The sequence below is a fragment of the Rhinatrema bivittatum genome, chromosome 14, assembly GCF_901001135.1.
Source record: "Rhinatrema bivittatum chromosome 14, aRhiBiv1.1, whole genome shotgun sequence".
NCBI classification, from domain to species: Eukaryota; Metazoa; Chordata; class Amphibia; order Gymnophiona; family Rhinatrematidae; genus Rhinatrema; species Rhinatrema bivittatum.
The window spans coordinates 80645436-80670730 of NC_042628.1; the positions used below are offsets into that span (position 1 = coordinate 80645436).

The following is a 25295-nucleotide window of genomic DNA, read 5'->3' on the forward strand; positions in this document are numbered from 1 at the left end:
GGGTGTACATGTTTAGATCTTTGAGTCTATCATCATATGCTTTAAAATGAAGACTTTGGATCATTTGAATAGCCAATCGCTGGATTGACTGAATCCTGTTTATATCCCTTTGAAGGTGCAGTCTCCAGAATTGTACATAATATAGGGATCTATACATGAGCAGTATTCACCTCCATATTTCTGCAGACCATTTCCTCCCTATGCAGTCAAGCATCTTTCTGGCTTTGGCTGTCACTTTATCTACCCGTTTGGCCACTTTAACATCATCGTTGGTGGAGTATGTAAAGCATGATGGATCCCACATGGTTTAAGGATTCAGAAAGAACAAAAATATCTATACTGATGATTCAGACTTTAAGAACAAGTGGATGGCAATATTAATTAAATATTTCCCTTTATTTAATGTTGTTCATTATAAAATATACTAAGTTGGCACAGCATAGTTATAGGTTTCTATCTCTGATACAGCCAGATCAAATACGTCCTCTCTTTAGAAATGTATGAAAATTCTCTTAAGGAATTCAATTCATCAATTAGAACAAAGTAAAAGTAGTGTTAAGCAGGTTAAGATTATTTCATTTCATAGGGATGAAAATGTGTATGCTTAGCTGCAGGGAGCTTACCCAAAGGACGACAGGTTACTTTTGACTCTTGGTTATATGATTCTTCCAGTAGTGGTTAAGATGGAGAAGGAGGAGAGCGATATCATGGGGCATATAGCTACTCAGAAGAGGAAGTCGGACCCTTTAGGACACACAGTGGATCAAAGTCAATAACTTGCTCACAGATTAAACTGCATCTTTCAAGTGAGCATCAGTTTTTGTAGCTCAAGAGAGTATGGAATAAAAGGTTATCTTTTGTTCTAACGGGAGTACATGATCCCTTTCAATTCCGTATGGACATTTTCAGATTTTTGCAGACATTAAAAAAAATTTGTTGCCGATAAATTGAGTGAGATTCAAGAGAACTCTATAGTACATCCTAAAATATTTAGCTAACTGCAGGTCCATGGGATACTCATTTGCTTACTTTTAAAGAGTCGCTTTGGAACATATGGAGAACATGGTTCGATCATTTTTTACTTTTATAGGTAATAAGCTATTTTGCAAATCTTAATCATATTTAAGGTGTTCCATATCCGAATCAAAATGTCTATTATTCAATATAATAAATGGTGTGCCTTTGTTTTAAGGCAAACCTTCTGGAAACTTATTTATTTAACATTTTTCTATACCGAACTTCATGACAAGCTTCATATCAGGCCGGTTTACATCAAACTTGGGGGTTAACTTAACAAAAAACCATATAACAAGAAGGCCGAAGCGCAGATACAAATAACAGGGGGAATGAACTTGGAGGCTAGAGTAGCCAGGAAATAAAGGACAGAAAAAACTGGAGAATGAACATGAACTTGGAGCTTCCCCCGTTTGTTTGCAGCTCTCTTCAATGAATAAGGAGTTGTCTCAATTAAATTAGAATTAGCTACAATTAAAGAGGCTAAACATGAAAGAAGACTCTCCCACTTTACTCATTCAGAGAACCAGTTCCCACTCATACAGAGGATTAAAAACTCAGAAATAAGTGGCTTACAGTAGGATCTGGTAAGGCAAGATCTGTGACTCAGAGATACCCACTTTCCCCAAATGTGCACTCCAGATGTCTGTGCTCACTTCCACAGACCATCCAAAAACCTAGGAACACATGGATTACAGTAGGACAAGACCTGTGACTCAGAGATACCCACTTTCCCCAAATGTGCACTCCAGATGTCTGTGCTCACTTCCACAGACCATCCAAAAACCTAGAACACATGGATTACAGTAGGACAAGACCTGTGACTCAGAGATACCCACTTTCCCCAAATGTGCACTCCAGATGTCTGTGCTCACTTCCACAGACCATCCAAAAACCTAGAACACATGGATTACAGTAGGACAAGACCTGTGACTCAGAGATACCCACTTTCCCCAAATGTGCACTCCAGATGTCTGTGCTCACTTCCACAGACCATCCAAAAACCTAGAACACATGGATTACAGTAGGACAAGACCTGTGACTCAGAGATACCCACTTTCCCCAAATGTGCACTCCAGATGTCTGTGCTCACTTCCACAGACCATCCAAAAACCTAGAACACATGGATTACAGTAGGACAAGACCTGTGACTCAGAGATACCCACTTTCCCCAAATGTGCACTCCAGATGTCTGTGCTCACTTCCACAGACCATCCAAAAACCTAGAACACATGGATTACAGTAGGACAAGATCTGTGACTCAGAGATACCCACTTTCCCCAAATGTGCACTCCAGATGTCTGTGCTCACTTCCACAGACCATCCAAAAACCTAGAACACATGGATTACAGTAGGACAAGATCTGTGACTCAGAGATACCCACTTTCCCCAAATGTGCACTCCAGATGTCTGTGCTCATTTCCACAGACCATCCAAAAACCTAGGAACACATGGATTACAGTAGGACAAGACCTGTGACTCAGAGATACCCACTTTCCCCAAATGTGCACTCCAGATGTCTGTGCTCATTTCCACAGACCATCCAAAAACCTAGAACACATGGATTACAGTAGGACAAGACCTGTGACTCAGAGATACCCACTTTCCCCAAATGTGCACTCCAGATGTCTGTGCTCACTTCCACAGACCATCCAAAAACCTAGAACACATGGATTACAGTAGGACAAGACCTGTGACTCAGAGATACCCACTTTCCCCAAATGTGCACTCCAGATGTCTGTGCTCACTTCCACAGACCATCCAAAAACCTAGAACACATGGATTACAGTAGGACAAGATCTGTGACACAAACACCAACTCTTTCAAATCATAGCAGTACAAAATGCCTTTTCTGTATTGAAAAATGAGATGACCCAACAATGAGAACTATAGTAGTAACTGGAAAGACAAAAGATACCCAATACACAGGAAATCCCCATAACACGATCAAAAGTCATAACAGAAAGATTCTTGTGCTGAGAGACTCTGCCATTACAAACACTAATCTGGGACTTCATTTTGAGGGAAACAAAATAGTTAAATGCTTTCCAGGATCCTCAGCAAGTAGAAATGCAAACTAGATAGTCGATACAATTAAAGAAAAAAGGACTCAAAAATCGATGTTACTTTCCAAATGACCTTGCTAGAAATAACATCCAAACAGTAGAGAGAGATTTCCGGAATCAAGGGAAGAAGACTGGGCATAGAGCAAAAACTATTGCCTTTTCACAAGAGATACCTGTTCACAGATAGGGAAGGAAAGGCGAAGCCATACAGACAACTTCAAATCATGGCTCAAAAATGGCATAAAGGAAGAGGTTTTGGATACATTGGAGGCAGCAGTAAAAGGTTATATGGTAAGCATGGCTTACGTCTGTTTGAGGCTGGAAAGAGGATGCTAAGCAGAAAATTAGGATCATACATTAGGCATTTAAACTAGAGCGGATGGGGGGCAGGAGATGGCTAATGAAACTGTCAGGTCACCCCCGAGCAATACAGGACGTGGGAAAACAAATTCAAATCCGCTGTAAAAAGCAAAAAAGGTGACGAGGAAGAGCATCAAGCCAAGGGAGAAAAGGTGGAAAGTTATGACCACGAATGCTCATAGTTTGGGCAATTAAATCCCAGAGTTGCAGGCAGGGCCGTTTTAAGCCTCTGCGAAGCCTAGGACTGACCCTTCCCCACTCCTCACCATATAAAATTTTTATGCAATTTACAAATCATGGACTCAGCCCATCCTTGTTAAGACCTAAAGAAGATTATATGGCATTAGTTAGCTATCTTATTGTACCTTCTCTTCTTTTGGATTTTTATCATCATTTTATTCTTTCTTTTGGGTGGGGGGGGGATCAAGCTGGGACCCTCTAAAGCTTTAGGCTCTGGGCAACTGCCCTAATTGCCCTATGGATAAACTGGTTGCAGACCTTAATGGTAGAGGCCGACTTGAAAATTGTTGCTGTTATGGAAACAATGATTCACAGAGTCTCTTGATTAGGATACGGCCAGCCCAGGCTATAATAACTTGTTAAGGAAGGACAGAGACAACAGAAAAGGAGAAGGAGTAGCTCTTTATCTCAAAAGCAATCTCCAAGCAACTAAAATGCAAGGGACAAGGGGTAGGAAAGAAGTATTATGAGCTGTCCTAGAAAAAAAAAAAAATAAAGGAGTATGGTGTGGTCTACAGGCCCCCAACTCAAACAGAAGAACTGGAAAAAGATTTGATCAAAGACATCCAAAAGGTGGGAAAGAAGGGAGAAGTGTTGCTCATTGGGAGATTTGAATCTGCTGGATGAGGACTGGAATATGCCTTCTGCAGAATCTACAAGAAGTAGATATTGGAGGCCGTTGGTTAAGCTTGGTAGCCTGTGGGTTGCCCCACGGATCTCCGCTCCCTACCTTATTTCCTGGTACCGGCTGCTCTGCAATGCAGCGGGGCGCCACAGACACGTGGACAATGCTGCCAGCAACCCCTGCCCCGGGCTGTCCAGTCACTCCTCGATGTAGCTGGACACCGCCACCCACTTCCTATGCGGTGTGCTGGCGTCTCCCTTCAAGATTTAAAGGGACCCCGCAGGCCCTACTGATGACATTTGCCACAGAGACCTATAAAAGACCTCTCCTAACATGACTCCAGTGCCTCAGCAACAGGTCAGCCTGCTTTGTTGAGTAGTGTGTTGCCAGCTCGCCTTCATGCTGCAGACCCAGCTCATGTTCAACACCAGGGTCCACATTCCTTCTTCAGTTCTTCTACACCTGCCTGTTTGCTCCTTGCGTTCCTGTCCTGCCTATCCATCCCTTCTTCCCTTTGGATGGATGCCTGATACTTGACCTTGGCCTGATTCCATCTTTGCTTGCCACCAGTGACTGACCATTGCCTGTCTCCAGGACATCTTTGAACACCGCCTGCTGCTGATCCCAGCCTACTTCAGGATACACCTTATCTCCATCCGCTCTCATCCTGCTACATCAAAGAATCTCCATCATTTGAGAAAATATACCCTCCCAGAGGAAAGGTGCTGCTCCCTGTCTCAATGACCTCCTTCAGAATTGTCAAAAACAGATTTAAATATTTGGACATAAGTTGCTCAGCGTTTCCAAGTCCTCTATTGGAAAAATTATGAAGCTGTCATAGGTCAAATTAAACAGGATATATCTAAGTGGGGTGACCTGGCTATTACATGGTCAGGCAGATATAATTTATTGAAAATGAATATTTTGCCTAGACTATTATATCTTTTCCAGCATCTGCCATACAATATTCCTGCTAAATTCTTTGTTGAATTACATGGTGTTATGACTAAGTTTATCTGGAGAAATAAACAAGCAAGGATTCATCTCAGATGGTTTGACTGGCTAAAGAGCAGGTTGGTATAGCCTTTCCAAATCTTCGTATATATTAATGGGCTGCCCATATTCTCCATTTAAGAACTTGGTTCATTAATAATGACTGCTGGGTTCCACTGGAGCAGAAACATGCAAATATAACTGAAGTAGCCACCCTAGCCTTTCTTTCAGCCACCTCTCCCACGTGAGGGAGAACGCATCCCTCGGCCGAGAGTGCTGGCTCCGAATGAGAGAGCAGTAATTGTCCACTTTGTGGTTCTGAGGGGACGCAAAGAGGTCTATGTAGGGATAACCCCATTTGTGAAACAGAGAGGTCACTACCAAGGAGTCGAGTGACCATTCGTGTGGTTGGAAGACACGGCTCAGCTGGTCTGCCAATATATTGTCTACTCCCGGCAGGTAGGTGGCCCTGAGGTACATAGAGTGGGAGAGGGCTTCTGCCCAAATCTTCGCAGCTTCCTGACACAGAAGGAAGGAGCCTGTGCCTCCCTGCTTGTTTATGTACCACATGGCCACCTGGTTGTCCGTCTGAATTAAGATTGTGTGGTTTGATAGGCAATCTTGAAAGGTCCTGAGAGCATATCGGATTGCTCTCAGTTCCAGGAAATTTATCTGGTGTCTGGCTTCCTCTGGTGACCAGAACCCTTGAGTTTGTAAATTGTTTACATGGGCTCCCCAACCGATGTTGGAAGCGTCGGTGGTGAGGATTACTTGGGGATCTGGTGGAAGAAAAGGCAAGCCCTGTAGGAGGTTGGATTGATTTGTCCACCAGGCAAGAGACAGACGGAGTGCATCGGTGATACGAACAATGGAGGACAGAGGCTGAACAGCTTGTGTCCATTGCGTGATTCTCATGGCCAGACGGGCCATGGGGGTCACATAAACTGAGGAGGCCATGTGTCCCAGTAGAAGGAGGAATTGGCGAGCTGTAGCTGTGGGTTGAGACTGCAGCTGGCGAGCTAGGGACACAAGGGTTTGAACCCGTGGATGAGGAAGGAAGGCTTTTACTTGTAAGGTGTCCAAGTCCGCCCCAATGAAGGATAAGGTCTGTGATGGGACTAAGTAGGATTTGTCGTAATTGACAAGAAATCCTAGAGAAATCAGAGTTTGAATTGTTAGGGTCAGGGAGGACCGAGCTATCTGCTGGGTTGGGGCCCTGATTAACCAATCATCCAGGTAGGGGTAGACGTGGACACCTGCCTTCCTCAGAAAGGCTGCCACTACCACAAGACATTTGGTAAAAACTCGTGGTGCGGATGCCAGGCCGAAAGGTAGCACTCGATATTGGTAGTGATTGCGGCCTACTAGAAAACGCAGATATTTGCGATGAGATTGTGTGATCGCAATGTGGGTATATGCGTCTTTGAGGTCTAGAGAGCAGAGCCAATCCCCTCTTTGCAGCAGAGGGAGAAGCGAGCCCAGGGTTACCATCTTGAACTTCTCCTTGTAAAGGTACTTGTTGAGGGCCCGTAGGTCCAAGATGGGACGAAGTCCCCCTGACTTTTTTGGGATCAGGAAGTACCTGGAGTAGAACCCTAGTCCTTTTTGTGAGGGAGGAACGGGTTCTATAGCGTTTGACTGTAGGAGAAGAGAAACTTCCTGCTCTAAAAGAACAGAGTGATCGGTGAGTCTCCACGCCTGCAGGGGTGGGGAGTCGGGAGGTAGAGTCATGAAGTTGAGATGGTAACCCTGTGCAATTATCGCTATTACCCACTGATCTGTGGTGATATGACGCCACTTTTCTAGAAAGTGGCACAGCCGACCTCCTACTGGTATGGCTGGAAGAGGGGTTTGGCAAGTGCTCTCTAAATGAGAGTCAAAAACCCGCCGCAGGGCCAGGTTGTGGAGCTGGTGCGGGCTTTTGTTTACGAGACTGGCGAGGTTGAGTTTTATGGTAAGACCTTGCAGGCCTAGCCTTGGTTAGTGGGGGATAGTACTTCCGTGGCCGGAAGAAAGACTTTTTGGAGTCTTTTCTAAACGGCTGTTTAGAAGGCAAGTCAGGAGGAATGTATGAGAGCTGTTTAAGTGTCTCATGATGATCCTTTAGTTCAGCAACAATTTGTTGAATATGCTCACCAAACAAGTTATCCCCTAGACAAGGCAAGTCAGAGAGCCTGTCCTGAACCTCCGGACGAAGGTCAGATGACTTGAGCCAAGCCCAGCGTCTAGCAGAGATAGCCGTAGCAGAAAGTCTGGTGGAAGCATCAAATATGTCATAAGCTGTTCTTATTTCATGCTTCCCAGCTTCAAATCCTTTATTTAGTAGGGACTGAAGCTGTGGTTGGAACTGTTCTGGTAAGGCATCTGAGAACTCCTGCATTTGTTTAAGGATGACTCTATTATATTGAGTCATATACAGCTGATAAGAAGCTATTCTAGAAATCAGCATGGCTCCCTGGTATACCTTCCTACCTATACTATCTAGGAATTTGTTTTCCTTAGTAGGAGGTATGGAAGAATGTGGCTTTACTCGTTTAGCTTTCTTTTGAGCTGATTCTACCACAACAGAATGATGGTCCAATTGTGGTTTCTGAAAGCCAGGTGCTGACTGCACCAGGTAGGTAGAGTCAGCTTTTTTATTTACCGGAGCAACAGATCCAGGAGATTCCCAATTCTTTTTGAGAAGGTCTAGAAAAACCTGATTAATTGGAATAGAGGTGATGACTTTAGGGGCATCCAGGAATTGGAGCAATTCCATCATCTGGTGCCTGTCATCTTGTTCAGATTGAAGCTGGAAAGGGACCAACTCCGACATGTCCTTCACAAAGTTTATGAAAGAGAGGTCCTCAGGGGGAGAACGCTTTCTACTCTCCGGAGGAGAGGGTGGTGAAGGCAAATCATCGTGTCAGTCGAGGTATCATCACCCCAAGTGTCATAAGGATCAGGTTGCTGACCCTTAGGACCATGAGCGGGCTGAATACCTGAAGGCCCCGGTTGAGGCTCCGAGAAACTCGAAGGAATCACCGGGGGCATCGAGAATGTCCTCGGTGGAATCGATGCAGGTATCGGTATCGATGCCGGTATCGAAGGAACCGGTGTCGGCATCGGAATCCTCGGTGGAGCTGATGTGCGTATCGCCCCCGAGGAATGTATCGGTGGCGAGGGACGACAAGGCACCGATGGAACTATCCCCGAAGGGGGAATTCGATACGGTGTTTCTCCACCTGATGAGAATGCTGTCGGTGATCCGGGTATTGCCGGTGGAAGGGCATTCATGAGCGCTTCCATCCGGGCAAGCAGCGGTGCCAGTGCTGCTGGAATCGGATCGGTGACCGGTTCCACGCTCGGTGCCGGAGGAGTCTGGAACCGTAGTATCGCCTTGTCGATGGCCTCCTGGACCAGCCGGTCCAGTTCTGCCCGGAGACCTGGGGTAACAAGACCCGGCTCGACGGGAGAGGGAGGCTGAGGCTGAGCCGGAGGGACCACCGTCACCGGTGGAATCGCGGCTCCCAAACCCAGGAGGGGTGAGGGTTGCCTCGGTGTCTGCGAGACAGTAGTGGACGGTGCCACTTCTGGTCGAGACTTCTTTGGTGGAGGCTCGGACGGTACGGAGGTCGATGACATCGATTCCTCGACGGGCCGAGACTTATGACGTCGATGGCGATGTTTCTCCTTCCGATCCCCTCGATGATCAGGGGAAGGGACAGGAGTCGATGGCCGTGAAGTCGTCGATGGCGGACGGTCACCGGAGGGCTGTCGATGGCGATGAGACTTCGACGGTGCCGGTTCCGATGACGTCGATGCAATCGATGGCGTTGGGGTCCGAGCATGGAAGAGGAGTCCCATCTTTTCCATTCTGGCTTTGCGACCTTTTGATGTCATTAGGGCACATTTGGTGCAAGTCAGGACATCATGCTCGCTTCCTAAGCACAAAACACAGACTCTATGTGGGTCTGTGATTGACATAGTTCGGGTACAGTCCGGACATCGACGGAACCCCGACGCCATGGCCATAGGCCAAAAATTTAGCCGCGGGACTGTCGACTGCCAACGGGCCTCAAGGGCCAAACTCGACGGTAGTCGACCAAACGACGGCAAAAACTTACCGAAGTTCCGCGGATGAAAAAATTCGAAGAAGGGAGACCCCTAAGGGGCAAATTTTCTTCAGAAATTTTTAATTGAAGAATTCCTGTCAGGAACGTGGTTTAGAGCTCTTTGACCGCGTGGCTACTGCTGCGCGGAAAAAAGAAGACTGAAGGGAGACCCCTGCTGACTGCAGGGTTGGTGCCGTGCTGGGCATGCCCAGTAGGGGCCAGTCAAAGTTCCTGAAACTTTGACAGAAGTTTTCTGTGGTTGGGCTCCATCCTCGATGTCACCCATTTGTGAGGACAACCATCCTGCTTGTCCTGTGAGAACCTCTGTTTTATTCTCCATTTCTTTCCTACTAATCTCTAGCATTCTATTTGCTTTCTTGACTGATGCTGCAAAATTGAGCACTTGTTTTCCTGCAAAAATTCTTTTTAAAGTTGTCCTCATTTTCAAAATGTTAGTATGTAAGCACAAACCATATCATTGCCATCAGTATTCAAGGTCTTGATTGAATGTATAATAGTTATGTCTCCTCTCAATATTCAAAGCAGGAAAAACAATATTAAAGAAAGTTAACAGAGACCCTCATAAAGGAAACCAGCATCCAACAAGTAAGTGTAATGTGTTGGTATCTTCAAATAATCATTGCTTTCTCAATGAAAAATTTCACGTAGATATATTTTTTTTTTTTAAAGATTTTTGTAGGCAATAAAATAAGTACTTGTCCAAAGAGATGTAAACTCTTCAATGAAGTAATCAAACTATGCTCCTCGTGGTATAACCTGACAGGAAACAGACTGCCTACAGGGTACGTTACCCAATGCCCACCCTCCCTATTTCCTCTGCTTTGAATATTGAGAGGATGGATGAGGTAGGATTGCTGAATTTCCTGCCGATATAGGTTCATATTCTGAGGTAGTAATCATGTACCATAGTGTAATAAATATATTTTACTCTTTCTGCAGATAGGTTTAGGGGGCTAAAAGTGTCACTGCCTAGAATTTATTTATCCATTCATCTATTCCACGATTTCCGTTAATGTTCAATGTGGATTGAGCTTCAGCCTTCGGCAAAAAATCATTGCTGGTTTCTCCTCAGCTCCCCACAGCAGAAATCACTTCTGCAATATTTCCTCTCCCATGGCAACAAGCTTCCTATTGGACAGCTGCCCTTCTTCTCCCAGCCAATAGGAAAAGCTCTGGAGCAGTGATGCATGTTGCTAGGTGATATATGATGCTGGCGATAATTAGGCCCAAACAGAGAAAGAGAAGCAGCTGAAATCTTCCAAAAATACCCCTCTCTTTCAAAGTCATTACTCCTTCCAGGAACATGGAGATATAAATAACCCCTTGTACCACTGATTCTCAACCTGCAACTCGTACCCAACAGAATCAGAAAGGCCTCGCAAATCTCAGCCAACACTTTCCACTGGCATTCTGCCATCTAGAGCAGCAGGTTTACATTGAATGACCTTGCTCGCAAGTTAGTAACCAGGCAGGACACATCCAGCCAATCAACAAGCTACTCTGTAGCTTCGGTTTAGAAATAAACTTAGTCTCCATGGAGAATAAAAATCTTAAAAAAAAAAAAAAAAAAAAGGTCACATTTTAATACAGCTAAACTCACACAGCTTGAGCTAAAAATCTAAAACTGTCCACAAGATGACAATGTGGGAGTTTAAAACCAGTAAATAAACCAATCAGCAATAAACCCTACTATTCAAATACATCAACCTATTAGATTTGGTTTTTTTCAATCAAGCAATGGCATGGAATGAATACACTGAGCTGTCTGGGAATTTGCGTGGAAAAAAAAAGGTTTGCCGCATTCACTGCAAACCCTAAAAATGTAAAAATAAAAAAACATACTCCTTTAACTTATGCACATCTTGCTGTCCAGAACTCATATGAATTTACATATTTTCTCTCGTTTCCCTCCTACCTTCCAGGGTTCTGTGGCTGTAGGTCTCTTTTCTCTACAACGAAGAAATAATGTGTGGCAAACTATTTACTGGTCAATATAATGTACAATGAACTTTTAGTAAGTGCATACAATCACAAGGTACTGCATTGGAAATACATTTATAAAACAATGGTACACACAAGGACCCCGACACGGCCGTGTTTGGCATCAGGGGCTGCGTCACGGGGACCACAATTTCTAAGAGTCTGTAAACGAAGGGCAGTTCAGTACGAGGAAATGTTGGATCGTATGCAGTTGAAAAGAAAGTTGGGTTTGCGGGCCAATAAATTTGAGAAAATTCAGAGATGAGACACGATACTATCGTGGGAATTGCTCACTCAGCCTTAGCCGCGGAAATAAATCAGTCAGAGTTGTGCACTTACAGGCATCAACCGGGACCTTTGTCACAAGAATATTAAAGTTTGAAGGCATAAACGCTAAAGCTCATTGTAGACTTCTTTTAGTAGAAAGTATTTTGACGGTCTGAACAGCGATGTAGCAATTCAGACCTGCTCAGACCGTCAAATCACTGTTCAGACCATCAAAATACTTTCTACTAAAAAGTCTACAATGAGCTTCAGCGTTTATGCCTTCAAACTTTAATATTCTTGTGACAAAGGTCCCGGTTGATGCTTGTAAGTGCACAACTCTGACTGATTTATTTCCGCGGCTAAGGCTGAGTGAGCAATTCCCACGATAGTATCGTCTCATCTCTGAATTTTCTCAAATTTATTGGCCCGCAAACCCAACTTTCTTTTCAACTGCATATGATCCATCTACATTTTCTCGTACTGAACTGCCCTTCGTTTACAGACTCTTAGACGTTGTGGTCGCCCTGATGCGAAACACGGCCGTGTTGGGGTCCTTGTGTGTACCATTGTTTTATAAATGTATTTCCAATGCAGTACCTTGTAACAGCAGTCTAGCTTCCGTCCAGGAAACTGCCTAAGCCCTAGTGGAATGAGCTTTAGCCTGAAAGGGTAATGGCTTTCCTGCCTCTACATAGGGCTCCTGTGACTACTTCCTTGATCCAGTAAGCTATGGTAGCCCGTGAAGCTGGTTCGCCCCATCTCCTTCCACCATGAAGAACAAACAAGTTGTCCATCTTGCGTACCGGTTCTGAAACTTCCAGATACTGCACCAAAAGCCTACTGACGTTTACATGGCGGAGGAGGCGGTATTCTTCAGTGTCCTTGTGCCTATCTAGGGATGGCAACGAAATGGAATGATTCAAATGAAACTCCGAGACTATCCTGGGCAAAAAGGATGTAATACTGGGCAAAAAGTTGTAATACTCCTGGAGTGATCCGGAGGAACGATTCCAGACACAATGATGCCTGTAGTTCAGAGATGCAACGAGCTGAGCATATCACTACCAGGAACACTGTTTTCAAGGTTAATAAGTGCAAGGAAAGACTGTGCAGTGGCCGAAAGGAGGGCCCTGCCAAAAACTCCAAAACTAGATTAAGGCCTGGTGTGAGGAACACGGTGTTGCCCATCGGACGGACAAATTCCCACTGGTTCTGGAATTTGTACAGGACAGCTTGAATAAAGGGCTGGTCCTTAACTCCTTGAAGGTCCAGGTAGTGGCTCTCTCCTGTTTCAGGAACCCGTCTGTCGGCGTATCCGGATATGACCCGTTTTCTGAAAGGGGTAAAACATCTCCTCTACGGTGGCTGGTTCCCTTCTGCAATCTTAATCTAGCGACTGGGCCTGTCGACAGGGATGGGAGAGGGAGGCCTTACCGGCTGGGGTTTCAACCGGCCAGGGGCAAGTGAAGCAGACTGCGCCTCTACGAAGGCTTAAAGGCCTTGAAAAAATTCCACCCAAGAGAAGGCCGCCGGGTCCATGCCTAGCCCAGGAGGTACTGGGGTAGGTGCCGCTGAATTTCCCTCTCTCATGGAAGACCCAGCCCCAGGATTACTCAGATCCAAGGTACTTCCGGTTAAGGTTGTGGCTGACTCATCCTCAGAGTGGGAGGATCCGGGCTTAGTAAAATCTGGGGAGGCCAAATCTCCTTGGGCGTCCTCATAGTGCTGTCATTAGTAAGAATCAAGATCAGACTGTGCAGCCCTAATATGACAGGCAGCACAGAGAGAATGGCGCTTATGTTTCTTTGCTGCAGGAGCCATTAGGGATGGTCACAGCATGCTCAGCTGACTTGTGCTTAAAATTTTGTGCGCACAGATTTTGGGTGCCTATGCGTGCTGCAGAGAGGCACGCGCACAGCCCGTGCACTTGGCTTTCCCTCAATTCTGCACCTAGAGGAACGCATGCTACGTTGTGCGCATACGTATGTGTGCAACTTTGTACGCGCACAGTGTATGCGCAGAGCCAGCACAAACCGTGCATACCGACACTCTATGGTGGATGATAAAAGGCATACAAAAAATGCACACAAGATGGCGCCACCACAGCCTACCACATGGTGTGCCTAGTAGCCTAAAGCGATGCCTAGCCCACTGGGTGGCCACTCAACCCACTTGGAAGCCCACTTCCCCTTATCCCAACGGGATCGGGAACGACGTCGGCACGGTGCGCCAAGCCAAGGAGACCGGAGGAAGTCTTACCGAAACCCATCTAACATCTCTGAATCAGAAGAAATCTTTTTTTTTTTTTTTTTAAACTTACCTGGGGGCTCAGCGCTTACCGGCTGAATACAGAGACGGTCTCCAGCTGTGGGAAGAGAGGGCTTTGGCCACACTCGGCTTCCTGCACCTGCTGCCTTTCAGCTTCTTCATCAGCAAAGTCCACGCCAGGAACCGGCTACCGGACCAAGGCTCCCCTCTGAGGGATCTCAGAAATCACCTCAAGAATTCTCAACTGGGGGAGGGACCTTTAGGTATCGCCCCAGGACAGCGGGGCTCAAACTTTCTCCAATTTAAAAGTAGAATTTCTTCTTCTAAAGGGTACAGCGATCCCAAGAGAGAAAGCACGTCCACATCTGCTGGAGACTGAGAAATACTGGAGGGCTGAGGTCGCTGCAGGGGTTTATCTAGGGTGACGTCAGCTTTGAAACCTGACTCCATCTCTATCTGCTGGCAGGGGAGCACATAACCATTGGTCCTGAGTCCATCTGGCTACATGCCAGTTGGATTCAGTGGTTCAGACTGTGCTGGCAGCTCTTTGTATATTCACAGTAAGACTCAACTGTTTGCCCGATCATAAAGGACTGAGTTAAGCTATCTGTTAAAGCTGTGCATAGAAAACGCATAGCGGCGACAGAATAGTAGTAGCCATGACTTATCCCTGTGCGTAAGCAACATGGAATCTATCTACTATTTGGGATACCATCAGGTACTTGTGACCCACGATATTGGGCTTGATTGACCCTTTATCTTACCCAGTATGGCAGTTCTTAAGTTCTTGGTCCACGTGGCCAGAGTGAAGGAGAGTGCAGTGGGGGTAGGGCCTAGGAAAGATTGGGCCAGAACTACAGAGCAAGCGACGGAGGAAGAGCACGCTGGGGCTCTTGCTGGGGGGAAGAAAGAGATAAAATTGGGTGAGGGGTGAAAAGAGAAAGCTAGGATGGGGCATTTGGATGACACCTGGAGGTAGCAAAGAGATAAAAGAATGCTGGGGTAAGGCGTGAGAGCCTGGAGGGAGCAGAGAAAGGAAGAAAGCTGGAGGGAAGAAGTCAAACCTAGGGGACAGAAAGCAAGAACTGGGTTTCACGGCAAGGGAGAGTCTGGAAGGGAGAGGGTAAACTGGGTAATCGAGAGATTGAGTTTGTGGAAATGTTCAAATCAAAACAGAGGAAGAGGGAGAGAACTGGGTGGTCAAGCCTGGGGGCGGGAAAGAGCCAAGGTCAAGTCTGAAGTGGGAAGAAAGACTTATGATGGAGGAATTCTACTCAAAGTTAAAACCTCTACATCATTAAGAATACCTTTTTTTGTACTGCATTTTAAATTAATTCTAAGTCCAAGACAGTGACTATATTGTGTTATTTGGGCAAAAACTGTGCAGAATTCTGCAGATTATTCAAATACTTCCTAATAATTCCCAACATTCTGTTTGCTTTTTTGACTGCCGCAGCACACTGAGCCGACGATTTCAATGTGTTATCCACTATGACACCTAGATCTCTTTCTTGGGTGGTAACTCCTAATATGGAACCTAACATCGTGTAACTACAGCAAGGGTTATTTTTCCCTATATGCATCACCTTGCACTTATCCACATTAAATTTCATCTGCCATTTGGATGCCCAATCTTCCAGTCTTGCAAGGTCCTCCTGTAATGTATCACAGTCTGCTTGTGATTTAACTACTCTGAATAATTTTGTATCATCTGCAGATCTGATAACCCTCGCTCATCGTATTCCTTTCCAGATCATTTATAAATATAATGAAAAGCACCGGTCCAAGTACAGATCCCTGAGGCACTGTTTTAATTAGTTAGGTATGTAATTATTTTTGTTATGTCCATCTGCTGTGTTCATTATGTGACTGTGAATGTCATTTGTAATCCACACTGAACAATCCCACTGGAAGTTGTGGAATAGAAGAGCATATAAATAAAAAAAACTGCCTTTACCTGGGGCCTTAAAGATAGTGTATGGTCAATCAGAATTTCCAAATTTCAAATCTGCTGAGAAACAGGGACAGATAAATCATCAACCTACAAAGAAGGCTACTACTCTTGAAAGGTAAATCATTTTAATTTTGCCACATTTAAAGCCTATTTCCTCTTCATCCAGCCAGACTAATCCAGATGCGAGGATTTATGTTTCTCTACCAGCAGGTGGAGACAGACTAACAGGTTTGCTGATGTCACCCTTTAGAGAGTTGCATATGGACCTCAGCCTACCAGTATTATCCATTTCCAGTAGCTGGTAGGCAAGCATCAAATGCCGTGAGCTGAGGCATGTTTAAGCCCAATGCACAGGGCTGAGGAAAGGAAGAATTGGCAGCTTCTGAGATGACAGTCCTTTGGGGGCTGATCTACCCTCGGTAAAGCAGAACCCAGAGCTAGGAGTACTCCCAAGAGTTTCTAGAAACACAGACCAGGGGTCAACAAACATTTTCTACTGGTTTTATAGGGGCAATTGCCTTAGTCACCTCCTGCTATCTTTACATTACTCCCCTCTTCACCTCCATCTCCTCCTGTGGTTTATAAAGCTTGATAAATTAAAAAAAAGAAAAAAGAAAAAAAAAAGTAAAACAGTAGGACCGGCTTTATGTGTTCTTCAGCCCTCAATGGCAGCAGTTTTCAAGGGTTGTGGCAAGGGAAAAGAAATCCCAAATTAAGTGGGAGAGATGCAATGGCTGGATCAAGCGAGCTCGGGAAGCATGGCAGCCTAGCAGTGTGTGCAGGATCTGCCGTGCTGCAGAATTCTCTGGAAGGAGTCCCAGCTGAGCAGTTTGATTCTGCGGTTCAGGGAGTTTCAATGAGGGAGAGAGGAGAGGTCCAGCTGGCACCCTGAGGTCATAGAAACATGACAGCAGAAAAAGACCATTGGCATATCCAGCCTACCCATCCACACCAACTATTCGGTTTTATGATCTCTCTCTCTCCCTCAGAAAACCTCTGTTTTTATCCCATGCCTTCTTGAATTCAGATTCTGACCTTGTCTCCACCACCTCTATAGGGAGGATATTCTATGCACCTACTACCATCTCTGCAAAGAAATATTTCCATAGATCATTCCTGTGTCTGCCCCCTTTCACCCTCATACTATGACCCCTCATTGTAAAGCCTTCTTTCCTTTGAAAGAGGTCACCCTCCTGTGTATGGAAACCAGGGAGGTATTTAAATGTTTCTATTATCTCTTGCCTACCCTACCTTTCCTCTGGGGTATACATGTTTAGATCTTAAAGCCTTTTCCCATAGCAATGGTTTTCCCTAGTCTAATAACGTATTATGCACTTTTTCTCCAGAACTTGTCCAAATCTCTTTAAACCCTGCTGTACTAGTCATCTTGATCCTGTCATCTGGCAACAGATTACACAGTCTGATTGTGCGCCAGGTGAAAATGTACTGTCTATGAGGCGACAGCCTCGGTGCGGGTACATGTCAGTGCAATAGCAGCCTATCACCACCGACAATGGCCAACCAATTTCGTCACGCTCGTTGGTCTCTTGCTTCATGAGAGGCTCCTACACCTCAGACCCCCAGTAACAAAACCTCCTGTGCCCTGGAACCTGAATCTGGTTTTTGAACTGCTCATGCTGCCTACATTCGAACCAATGAACAGTTCTCACAAAGTATTTGACCCAGAAGGTGGTTTTCTTAGTGGCTTTAACGTCAGCTAGAAGAGTCAGGGAATTTCAGGCGCTGGTCCATTACCCTCCCTACCTACAGTTTCACCAGATAAAGTGACCCTTTGGCTCATCCTTCCTTTCTTACTCAAGGTGGTCTCGGCGTTCCACCTCAATCAGACCATTACTCTTCCCACCTTTTCCCCAAAACCACATAACCATGCAAGAGAGCGCCGGTTGCATATCCTGGACTGGAAAAGGGCACTTGCCCACAATGAACGTAGGACTTAGGTGGATCACAGGACTTCACAGCTGTTTATTTCCTTCAACCCGAATGCGCCAGGTCTGCCGGGCTTGAAACACAACCATCACAAGCTGAATTTCGCAATTTCTGCTACTCTAGGCACTCCCACTCTCTTCCAACCAGAGCAAAGGCACTTCAGGTCCCAGCGGTAGCTGCATCAATTGTTCACCTGCACAACGTGCCACTCAGACATCTGCAAGGCTGCCACATGCTCGTCATTACACACCTGCACTGCCCATTGCTGTCTGGACCAGCAGACATCAACAGACGCAACGCTGGGACCGGCGAGAGAACCCTCCACGGCTGTCCATGGTAAGACGGGTTGGGCTTGCAGAGTGGATTCAGGGTATCGGGCACGGGGCCCTTGTGCCAAGCAAGAGCAACCTGGGGACTCCCAAACAGCCTGGCAAATTCAGCCCTGCTAGCAACGGAAAAAAGCAAGTTTGCTTACCGTAAACAGTGTTTCTGTAGTAAGCAGGATGAATTAGCCATGTGAGCCCACCCTCCTCCCTGGACACCCTAGAAGGGAGATTTTCATTTCAAAGTTTTTCTCGGCTACATTACAGATTGAAGAAACAGGGCACTAATCCGCTCAACGCACAATAAAGCTCTGGAATTTGTTGCCAGAGGATGTGGTTAGTGCAGTTAGTGTAGCTGGGTTGAAAAAAGGTTTGGATAAGTTCTTGGAGGAGAAGTCCATTAATGGCTATTAATCAAGTTTACTTAGGGAATAGCCACTGCTATTAATTGCATCAGTAGCATGGGAACTTCTTAGTGTTTGGGTAATTGCCAGGTTCTTATGGCCTGGTTTTGGCATCTGTTGGAAACAGGATGCTGGGCTTGATGGACCCTTGGTCTGACCCAGCATGGCAATTTCTTATGTTCTTATGTTCAGAAAGACGCAGGCGGCCGCACAGAGCAAAGCTAAAGCTCCGCCTCAAGGCTGCCTAGAGGACGTCCCAGACAGCATGGCTAATTCATCCTGCTATCTATGGATACACCATTTACAGTAAGCTAACTTGCTTTTCCTTGCACACACCCTGGATAAACATTTTTAAAAGCCAATCTACATAGATAAACCAGGATTTGTGCACATAAATCCTTCTGAAAATTACCCCCATAGTTTGGATTCTTTTTCTATGTGCCTCATTTTGCACTTGCCCACATTAAAATTTCATCTGCCGGTGGCTCAGAATACTAGCGAAGGGGGACCCAAGATGGCTGCCGTACTGTGAGCACGGAAACGCCCTGAGCTCCGCGTCTTTGCTTTGATTTTGCTGAAAAACTTTTTCCTCTTTACAATTTCCTACTATGCCGCACACCAAACGAAAAGCAAGGATCCGTGAGGTCCTTGCTTCAACTCCTGAAAGTTCGTATCGTCAGACGCGGATCGAGGAAGCGTTCCGAGGTATGCAGAGTTTGCCGGAGAGCGTGACCGCTGGTGAAAATGGTGGTGAGCGGCCGTCATTTACCTTGGTTGAAGAAATATCTCTCAGCCCCGGCGAGCCCACTACTCCCTCTAGGCCGCATGGACCCCTGAATGGTACGGGGGCGGGACAGCAGATGCAGGAGATGCCAACTATGCCTTTTGAAAAATCGAAGGACCCCCAGAGAAGAGGTTTGGATTCCACACCTGCTTCGGTGAGTACTGAGGACTCAGACTCCAGGGGGGGAGAGGCAGAAGTTGGGCGCCCCGAGCTCGGCGAGGAAGGCCTTCTAGATCATGGAGAAGAGAAGAAAGAGATACACGTAGTATTGAACTATCCTTTAAAAGTTCCTGAAAAAATCACGTTTGAAGAAATTTGGAAGGCCCTGACCACAATGAACATGGCCATCATAGATTTAACTAATGTAGTGAAACAGAACATGGAAAAAACTAAAACCTTGGAAACTAAAGTATTAACTGTTGAAAAAGCTACATTGGAAATAAAGAAAGAGATTGAAAGTATTAAAGAGGTACAGGTTAACCTTATAAAATCAGAATCTTATGCAGAAAGGAAGATGGACTCATTGGAAAACCAATTGAGGAGAAATAATATAAGAATACTGAACTTTCCAAAAACAAGATGGATGCCATTAAAAGATCTGATTAAAAGCTACTTCTTAAATATCCTGGCGTTTACAGAAGCGACTTTGCCATCATTGTCGAAATGGTATTACTTGCCAGGAAGACAAGATAAAGACAAAGGGGAGAAATTGCAACAGGAGGAAGAAGGGAGAAAATATTACCGCTAGAGACAATTTGACTGATTTTCTTGAAAAATCTTTAGAAGCTAAAATAGAAGAGAGGGCAGCTGTATTCATTACCTTTCTTCAAACATCTGAAAAGGATGAAGTTCTTAAGAGATCATTTAAAAAGCAATCCGATTTGTTTTATGGTTTCCAAGTTCGCGTTTTTCCAGATATAACGAGGAGAACACAGGAGAAAAGAAAAGCTTTCCTTGCAATGAGAAATGAGATTGTGAATAGAGGCGCCAAATTCTACTTAAGATACCCGTGCCGTTGTTTATTGGTATATCAAAATAATAAGTATATTTTTACAGAGATAGATCAACTGCGTTTATATCTAGACTCTCATTCCATATAGGGTTTAGAAGTGTAAGCTCAAGTTAGAATAACTGCATTACACAGTCCTCCAGCATAAGTACTTATGAAAGGTTGTTGTTTACTTATTAAACCGCTCTGTAGTGGGTCTCCCCCTCCCTTTTCTTATGATATAAGGGAATGTTATATTGTTTATATATTTCCTTAATACAATGTTAAAAAAAAAATTATTTTCTATGTTTTATAACATTCTCTGTTTTTTCTTTTCATTGATTCAATGTAATTTGAAACGTTGAAAATTCAATAAATAAATAAATTAAAAAAAAAATTTCATCTGCCATTTAGATGCCCTATCACAAATTCCTGCAATTTCTCGCAATCCACTCATGTTTTGACAACATTGAATAATTGTGTTATAATTTGATTCACCTCACTTGTTCCTCCCTTTTCCAGATCATTTGTGAATTTGTTTAACAGCATAGGACACATTGCAGATCCCTGTGGTAGTCCCACTGGGAAACTGATGGCTTAATCCTATGCTCTGTTTCCTATATTTAAACCAGATACCAATGCACAATAGGACATTGCTTCCTATCCCATGACTTCTTCATTTCTTAGTCTTCTCTCATGAGGGATCTTTGTCAAATACCTTCCGGATATTCATATACAATCAACAGACTCGTCCTCATCCACATTTACAACTACAAAAAAAATCTAATAAACTGATATTGCAAGACTTCCCACTGCTAAATCCATGCTGGCTCTTCCCCATTTGCCATGTCTATTCATATACCCAGTAATTATATCTTTCCGAACAGCTTCTACCATTTTGTCTTGAACCAACAACAGGCTCTTAAGGAGGGCAAACCTCTACGACATCATTCTCATTGTCAGTGGCTGTCAAATTCATTGATGCCAAAGCCCAGACCCTCACCCTCAGCCTTGCATGCGATCCTGGCACTTTGTCCGAGGGAACATGCAAAGAATTGGTATCTTGAAAGGTATCCTTACCTTCCCTCTCACTCGAGTCCAAAGAAGAGAAGGCAACATTTAATACCAACGTTTCCAAAGATGAAGTGGAAGGTCTCAAAGTCAAAGAGTTGGGTTTTGATGTCGATGCTGTATTCAAAATAGACTGGAAAATATTCTGCAGCCAATGTCTTCTAGATCCTATGTTCCTAAGAAAGATTTAAGAACAAATTAAGCAATCTGGAATGCATGTTCAAGTTCTAGATAGTACATATAATCAATATGATGGTCTATTATTAATATTCTTCTGTTACATATTAGGCACTATTTAAACGCTGAGGCTTTTTTTTTTTTTAATCATTTAAAGAGGTTAAATTGAAATTAAAGGTGAAAATGTTTAAAATTAAAAAAAAAAAAAAGTGTAAGGAAGCTCTGAGGCTGACATGAAGAGTATTTTTTCTCTCTGTGAAAAATGCGCTCATTCCACGAAAAAAGACCGACTGAGCAAGCCTTACGCTGCATGACAGTCTGGTGCCAACTAGTCATGAACAGAAAGAAAGCAAAGTTGCTTACGTAACAGGTGCTCTCCATAGACAGCAAGACAAAATCAGCCAACCAGGTGGGTAACATCATCTAACGGCACGAAGAGAGAAAAGCTGAGGTCCTTCTGAGCATGCAGCGGGGGTTGCTGCGTAGCCACCAGCACCCATGTGTCCTCAGTCTTTATAGAAAGCAAACCTTCAACTCCACAGTGGTGAATGATGACTCTGTCCTACTATCTATGGAGAACATCTATTACAGATAAGCAAGGAGAAATTACTACTTCCCTGATAATTTCCTTTCCTCTAATGAGGGCAGGTCAATCCCTACCAGTGGGTTATGCACCTCTGCCAGCAGATGGAGACAGAGCAAAAGCTGACATCATGGCTATATAGTCCCGCCACAATATCAGTCCACCAGTATTCTCTGGAAAAAAAAAAAAAAAAAAAAAAAAAAAACTGTGGACAAACTGATTATTCTTGAAAATTAACAATAAACCACTCATGCTTCCAATCCAACAGGAACACGTAACTCAGACAAAAGATGTAACATATGCACTAAACTAAGGGGCTAGAAAAGCCACTTACCAGTCTTCATCGAAGAGCAGGAATCACACTCTGCAATGCTTACCCTGAAAAAGCTAACCATAATTTCAATATCCACAGCCCAGGCTGGGTCAGGGATTGACCTGTCCTTAGAGGAAAGGAAATTATCAGGTAAGTAGTAATTTCTCCTTCCTCTGCATTCTGGCAGCCCAATCCCCACCATTGGGATGTACGAAAGCCCGACAAGGGTGGCAGGCTACCAGTGGTCCAGTCAAAACTGCCTGCACGAACGCAGCATCCTCCCTAGTCCGAATATCAAAGCAGTACTCCTTGAAAAAGAAGTACAAAGATGATCACGGTGCCGCTCAGCAAATCTCGGCAGGTGACAACAAATGAAATTCCGCCCACAATACCCCCTGAGCCCTCATGGAATGCGGTCTTATCTGCTTCGGCAAAGCAACCTCAGCTGCTATATAGGCAGCCATAATGACTTCCTTAACCCAGCGGGCTATCGTTGCCTGCATTACCAGCTTTCCCTGTTTACCGCCACCATGGAACACACAAACAGGCGATCATACTTCTAGATTTAGTCATCTCCAAGTACTGCAGCACATGAGTCTTGATGTCCAAAGAATGCAAAACTCAGCACTCACTTTCATCTCTGTCCCTGTTCACAGTGGGCAGGGAAATGGACTGATAAAAATGAAACTTTGAAACCACCTTTAGCAAAAAAAGAGGGCACATCCATATCTGTATCACTCCTGGAGTCATACACAGAAAAGGCTCCTGGCATGAAAGAGCCTGTAGTTCAGAGACCAGATGTGCCTAACAGATTCCAACCAGAAAATCTCTCTTCAAAGTAAGGAAAGAGCATGCAATGGCCAAAATGTCGGGCCTGTCAAGAACTCCAGGACCAAATTAAAGGTACCACAGAGGTACGGGAAGCCATAAAGGGGAGCAAAGATGCTTAAACTCCCTTCAAGAAACAGGACATGTCGAGATGGGAAGACAAAGCCCTCCACTGACTCTCCCCTATAACAAACAAGAGCTGTTCAATGAACTTTTGAGGTATTAAGGGCCATTCCCTTACGCATGCCATCCTGTAAGTATTCCAAAATCAAAGGAATATCCACCTTGAAAGGATGAGCACCTCGCTTAGAACACCAGGCCTCAAAAACTCTCCAAACTCTAATATAGGCTAGAGAAGTATAAAACTTCCTGGCCTGAAGTAAGGTGGAAATCACAGCCGGCGAATAACCCCACTTCAACAACCAAGCCCTTTCAATGGCCAAACCATAAGACAAAATCAACCTGGATCCTCTTATAGAATGGGCCCCTGTCGCAACAGATCCTTCCGAGACAGTAGCCTGAGGGGACTGCACACCAGCAGTGTTTGGCGATAGGCATACCACGGCTTCTGAGCCCAATCCAGAGCCACTAAAAGGACAATGTTGGTTTGACTTGCAAACTTCTGGACAATCCTGCCAGAGGCCAGGACAGAAACATATCCAGCAGGGCACCACGTGGCCACTCCTGAATGAGTGTCAATGCCCAGCAATTGAAAAAGTGTGGAACCTTTGTGTTACTGAAGGCTGTCAACAGGTTTATATCCAGAAGGCCCCAGCAGTTCACAAGGCTTCATACGCCAGCTCCCATTCTCCTGGGTCCAAATTTCTCCTGCTGATGAAGTCGGCTCTGAAAAATGAAAGGCGGATATACCTAGAAGATATTGCTCTGCCCCATGAGCGCATCTATTGACTCTTGGTTCCAACTCTGATGACCGATATAAGCCGTCGTCTTTGCAATGTTGGACATTATCCAGACCGCCCAAGCCTCTAAATGCTTGGCGAGCTACAACCATGCTAATTGAACTGCCGTGCTTCCAATCTGTTGATGTTCCACTGAACTCTTCTGCATACCAGCGACCTTACACCATCAACTCCTGACAGTGAGCCCCCCCCCCCCCCCAGCCTAGAAGGCTTGCGTCTGTCATAAGCACCAGCCAATCCAGCATCTCCAGGGAAACTCCCTTCCTGAGATGATCCGCCTGCAATCACCAGTTCAACTGAGACCTTACCTCCTGCTGGGCAGGAGCAGCCTTGCTACATAATTCTGCGACTGAGGGTTCCATCGAGAAAGCAATGTGACCTGAAGAGGGAATTATTTCCAATGTGTCAGCCATCAATCCCAGGATCTGCAGGTAACACCACGCAGTTGTGCAAACAGCGTTCATCAGAGTTTGAACTTAAACCATCAACTTTTGGATTCGAGTCTCCGGCAGAAATACTCTGCCTTTCCTTGTATTAAAGTGAAGCCCAAGATACTACAGAGTCTGCGATGGCTAAAAATTGCTTTTAGCCAGATTCACCACCAAGCCTAGGTCATATAGGAACAAAACCGCCTTGCAAGAAGCACAGAGCCTCTCTTCCATGCTCTTGGCCAGAATCAAACATTCTTCCAGATAAGGGTGAACTAGAATTCTGTCTTTGCGAAGGCCTGCCGCTACCATCACCATGACCCTGGAAAAAGTCCTGGGTTCTGTGGCCAGCCCAAAAGGCAAGGCATGAAACTGTTAATGATGATTCAGAATGCACTCGGTGCAAAGAGCTCCTGGCTCTCAGGGAACGAGTCCAATCTCTGGAGGCTAGAGTAGCAGACTTGGAGGAGCTGAGGGAGACAGAGAGATACATTGAGACCTTCAGGGACACAGTAGCCAAGTCCCAAATCCAGTCTGGCAGCCCCAGTGCTGCCTGGGATCAGAAAGGTCTCCCAGTAGGAGAACATCATCCTGGTGTAGCAGGAAGTGATCCTATAGCAAGGATCTGCTCGCCAGGTGATGTATTG

General features: G+C 45.0%; 1 protein-coding gene across 1 annotated transcript in view; it reads right to left on the reverse strand.

The window, feature by feature from the left end:
- LOC115075765 (dual specificity tyrosine-phosphorylation-regulated kinase 1B-like) overlaps window positions 1-25295 on the reverse strand; it is a 232770-nt gene that overhangs the window by 187366 nt on the left and 20109 nt on the right. Inside the window, exon 2 of the mRNA XM_029576504.1 lies at window positions 21409-21575. The gene's annotated coding sequence lies outside the window, so the exon portion shown is untranslated. The remainder of the gene's footprint in view (window positions 1-21408; window positions 21576-25295) is intronic.